Raw genomic sequence first — 5,767 nt, 5'->3', positions numbered from 1 at the left:
CAGTTTCACATTTTTAGTTTCAAGACTTAGTAGCATTAACCTCAAGCTGAAGCTTTGGGCTGGTGACATCCTCAGCATTGTGTTTATTTTTTCACAGGTTAGCACTGCATTAGCATTTTACTTACACATACAGATTTCACTTGTACTTTAAACTTGTAAAAGTAGTAGTGTTTAATCAAGATTGACTCAACAATCCAAATCCCATTTAAAACCCCACTGAAGATGAATACTATAGGGGGCTGGGGCCAACAAAAATTATTGTCTTATTAAAAGACCATATTTCCATTACACATAAAGTTTGTCTGCTAGTCGTGAAGTGTAGCCTACTGTGAAAACAGTCTTCTCTGGCTCTGCAGGAGGTTTGTCAAGTCATAAAGGCAGTGATGGTAATTCAGCATAACAAAAAGATGCTACTGGATGCATTATGGAACTGTAGGACCCAGCGTTTCTTGGAGGTTGACTTACACTAGGGACTAAAGTCAGGATATTTTGGCTTCTACTGCCTCTACTGTGACCCTTCATTTTTTAAGGAGTTTTTCGTATGTTTCCCAGTTTAATGGAAATGCAATAAGAAATCACTGGATTGCCCCTGTAACCTGATTTTGGTGAAAGTTGGTAGTTTAACAAGAGTAATAATAATTTGAGCAGCTTGATGGAAACGTGTATCTTACAATGTGGCAAGTGCTTGTAAAAGAAAACTTATGTATTAAAATATTCTCTTTTAAAGTTTGTAGAGAGGCCACAAAACAGTATTTTTTTTTATGTAAACCACTCAATTAACACACATACAGTGGTATGAAAAAGTTTGAGCATCCCTGGTCAAAATTTGTTTGTTACTGTGAATACTTAAGTGAGTAGAAGATGAAGTGATCTCCAAAAGGAATAAAGTTAAAGATGAAACATTCTTTTCAACATTTTAAGCAAGAGAAGTATTATTTTTGTTTTGTACAATTTTACAGGGGAGAAAAAAGGAAAGGAGCACCAAAGGGAGATCTGAGCTCTCGGATAACTTTTAACAAGTTCTCAGAGCTTAATTAGCTTGTTAGGGCTATGGCTTGTTTACATTCATTGTTGGGGAAGGCCAAGTGATGCAAATTTCAAAGATTTACAAATACTCTGACTCCTCAAGCCTTGTCCCAACAATCGGCAGCCATGGGCTCCTCTAAGCAGCTGCCTAGCACTCCGAAAATCAAAATAATTGGTGCCAACAAAGCAGGAGAAGGATATAAGAAGATAGCAAAGGGTTTTCAGGAAGCCATTTCCTCAGTTTGTAATGTAAGTAAGAAATGGCCGTTATTCGGAACGGTGGATGTCATGTTGATGTCTCGAAGATGAAGAAAACTTTCAGAGAGAACCGCTCGCAGGATTGCTAGAAAGAGAAATCCAAATCCCTGTTTGACTGCAAAAGACCTTCAGGAAGATTTAGGAGACTCTGGAGTGGTGGTGCACAGTTTTACTGTGCAGTGACATCTGCACAAATATGACTTTCATCAGAAGAAAACCTTTCCTGCGTCCTCACCACAAAATTCTGATTCAGAAGTTTTCAAAGGAAAATCTGAACAAGCCTGATGCATTGTGGAAGCAAGTCCTGTGGACTGATGAAGTTAAAATAGAACTTTTTGGCCACAATGAGCAAAGGTATGTTCGGAGAAAAAAGGTGCAGAATTTCATGAAAAGAAAACCTCTCCAACTGTTAAGGACAGTGGTGGAATGATCATGGTTTGGGCTTGTGTTGCAGCCAGTGGCACAGGGAACATTTCACTGGTAGAGGGAAGAATGGATTCAATTGAATACCCGCAAATTCTGGGAGCAAACATCACACCGTCTGTTAAAAAGCTGAAGATGAAAAGAGGATGGCTTCCCAAAAGGAAAATGATCTTAAACACACCTCAAAATCCATGACGGACTACCTCAAGAGGTGCACGCTGAAGGTTTTGCCATGGCCCACAGTCCCCGGACCTAAACATCATCGAAAATCTGTGGATAAGCCTCGACAGAGCAGTGCATGCAAGTGCATGCGAGACCAAGACCAAGTCCAAGAATCTCACAGACCTAGGAGCTTTATTGTGAGGAAAAATGGGCGAAAATCCCTCAAACAAGAACCGAAAGACTCTTAGCTGCTACAGAAAGCGTTTACAAGCATTCATACTTGACAAAGGGGGTGTAAGTACTGACCATGCAGGGTGCCCAAACTTTTGTTTCAGGCCCTTTTCCTTTCTTTTGTTTTTTTGAAACTATCAGAGATGGAAACAAAAAGTAATCTGGCTTAAAACATTGAAAAAATGTTTTACCTTTAACTTTATGCCTTTTGGAAATCAATCCATCTTTTACTTGCTTAACTATTCACAGTGACAGAAACTTTGTCCAGGGGTGCCCAAACTTTTTCATGCCACTGTGTATAGCTCCGAAAAGACAAACAAACCATGAAAAGTTTACCATGAAAAGTATCACAGACTAAACTTTGAAAGTGTGGCAGATTAATCTCAGCATCAGCTGTCACTGAATGTTTCCATTCAGCACTGGCCTCTTTAGTTGTTTGAAATACAAATGACCACACTGAAGCCAACCACACATGGTTCATTTACATTCAAACTCAACGCGTAGGTCACACGTGCCCCCGAGCTTCCCAGCTTCTCACTTTAACACACACACCAGGGCCACATTACCACCAACATTTGCTCATTGCCACATACACACATTCGTATGGATAACATATACAATTTACAGATGTCTCCCTTGTATGGTGATTTGTAAAAATCCAGCTGCCATGTGTGTAGCTTCTAGAGTGACTGATGAAAACTTTTAGCACTGTGTGGTTTCAGGCTGCTAAGGGTAAGGGTTGTTCAAGGTAGCATAATGAAAATTCATAGTGATCATTATCTTTCATTTAACTGTGAACCGTCCGTGCTGAATGTAGCTTTCAGGTAATTTTGTAATTCATCTGCTCAAACAGCCTGATGTACCTTGAACCTGCTTCTTAATCCCCCCCCCCACCATCACCCTTATCAGGTAGCAGTAAATCTGACAAGGCATATCGAACTACTTTCTCAAGTCTGAACATAGCTGGATCAACAGGATCAGGTGTTGTGTTGTTGGAAGGGGTGGGGCTCATTTGCAGGAGATGGAAGCGCCAAGCCATATACCTAATCAGACTAACAGATGAGCCTATATCCTGCTGTCACACATACCGGCCGGCGTCACACTTGTTGCGCTTTGTGTGTGTGTGTGTATGTGTACACGTGGAAACAATGGCACTGCTGTTTGCCCATCCGCCATTGCTGCTGTAGTTGCCTTACACCTGTGCTTGGCAGGCCTCCCAGCACTCCCCCCAACACGCACATTACCCCAATCTACCCGCCACCCCCCAGCTCTCAACCACACACCCCAATCCACTTTAGTTCTCAGTTTACATCCTGCATTAGCTTTTAGTGCTGCACTACAAAGAACAATGCATATTCAACAGGCTTACGAGCTCACATAATGCACATGTGGCCCCTCAGGTACGTCTAATCGTTTCATATCAACATGGAAAAGGGATGAATTAAAAGGTTTCTTCATTCCCCAGCTCTACTTAACCCTTTCTAACTCCACTCATCTTATCATTACCTAAACCTGTAACTGAGGAGCCCACCCCTCCGACTCCTGCTCGTAACTGACGAGAGGAGTGAGAGGTGAGAGAGCGAAGGGAGCGTTAGGGTGGCTGTGGAGGCGAGAGTGGGTGGGTGAGTGGTTGGATTTTAGGGGTTCAAAAAGCTCACAGAGAGCCATGGCGTTCCTCTGCGGTTTAGGGGGCCTTTGTGAAACTGGAGTGCCTAGAAGGTCCGGGGGGGGGGTCCAGGGGGGTGCAGGGGTCTGGGACACAGCCTCGGCCAGCAGAAGCCCACCTCTTTTCCCGCAGGGTCAGCGCCACAGGTGTGTGAACAACAATGCATGTGTGTGTTTGAGAGAGAAAGAGAGTCCCATGTCCAATCAATGACACACTGTATTGTAATCATCTATTGTGTGGACAGGGCTGGTGCTCAAAGGTAAACACAAATGGGAATAAACTCTTAGGAACCAGGTACGGCTCTCTGGCTAGAGCAGTGCATTCAGCAATATACAGGACTGGGGGAAGGTCTGGGAAAGAAGCTGTAAAGCGCTGCCCCTCCTTATCGTTTCCATAGCTCTTTGCCCAACATTTTGCCATAATAACACTGAGCAACACACAATGAAAGTAAGTCAGATAAAGCTGGACAGTGAATTCCACTCTACACCAGTTGCTAGGTAGGACTTTTCTTAATTCCCCATATTCATAGTGAACTCCCCCACTCCCACTCCCACATACCCTCCTGAGACTGAAAAACTAGATTAAACATTTTTTGTTCATGACTTGAGCACTGTCTATCTGCGGGGTTGGCAGGGTGCAACATTTTTGGGATACTTCACATAAATTATGATGGGCTATCAGTAGGCCAGCTGTACTCTTGAATTCTGGTATTCAGCGTTGCTATTATGTTTATATGAATACATCTCTCTCCGCTTGTCACAATGATTCCACCTCTGTATGTGGGGATGCTCAGAACAAAGAGATGTCAAGGCAAGCGGCTCACGCTCCCCTTTCCCTCCTCAGGCCCTTTCAAATCAGGCAAACAATACTAAATCAACATCCCCATGCAAATGATTCTTGTGCCCTGCAGGCTGCTTGATGGCCAGGTAGGCAAAACTGTAACCACAGTTTTGGTGCCTTCAAGTGCCTACTGTAAATTCTCCATGGGTGGCTGAGAAGTTGGTACTTGAAATTTACTGGGAGGAGAATATAGTGCAGATTAGGGCTGCACTGAAGGATTATTGTCACTGGTAATTAATCTGTCAATTACTTTTTTGATTAAACAATGAATAGTTTAGTATAGAAAAGTTCAGTCAAAAAAATATCCATCACAGTTTCCCAGTGTCCTGATGTCACGCTTTCAAATGGACTGTTTTCATTTTATGAGCATCGTATCCTCACCAGACCAGCGAATGTTCGACATTTTTGCTTAATACATGACAATAACCATAAATTATTTGTAAAAATTGTTGGTGATTCATTTTCTATTGGCCAAGAAATCCACTTATCATTTCATCACAGTTCTAAGTTATATTTGTAAATGTCCTCCGGGCTTTGCAAATATTTACTTACCTCTTTATTCATGGATTCAATCACTTACCCTGTTTTGCCATGTGCCTCTTCAGTGCAGCCTTTTAGTATCTCAGATTCCTGAGAGGAATCAGTCAGGTAGGCAACAACAATTTGCATCATTTCCTACAATTTCTGTCAGTACCGTAAGGAGCCAACGACAAGAAAATGACTGCACCTTCCAAATAGAAAAAAACTCCACAGACGCAGTGATAAATGTAACTAGTTGATTATTTATAGGCCTTTCATTGATTTTATTGTCTTAATAACTTTAGCTTGATCCTGCAATTGCCGTTTCACCCCCCCCTCCGGAAATTCAGAAGATAGCGGCATGTTTGGACGGTTTGATGTTGAATGATATTAGGTACAGAGAGATGGTTTCCATAACCTTTTTTAAAAATTTGCTCAGCAGACATGAATCAGGCGCAACCTGGCATTTCAGGTCACGTGCGTTCCCAGTGAGCGCAAAAATTCCGACGGCCCCTAAATGTTGCGAAAGTTTCTCATGTGCCCCCCCTGTTCCTGATAACACACTATGCACACCCACTAACCCACACACCCAACCATCCATCCACACACACACACACACACACACACACACACACACACACA

Source organism: Xiphias gladius, chromosome 18, assembly GCF_016859285.1.
Source record: "Xiphias gladius isolate SHS-SW01 ecotype Sanya breed wild chromosome 18, ASM1685928v1, whole genome shotgun sequence".
NCBI classification, from domain to species: domain Eukaryota; kingdom Metazoa; phylum Chordata; class Actinopteri; order Istiophoriformes; family Xiphiidae; genus Xiphias; species Xiphias gladius.
This window is presented reverse-complemented; position numbering follows the sequence as displayed.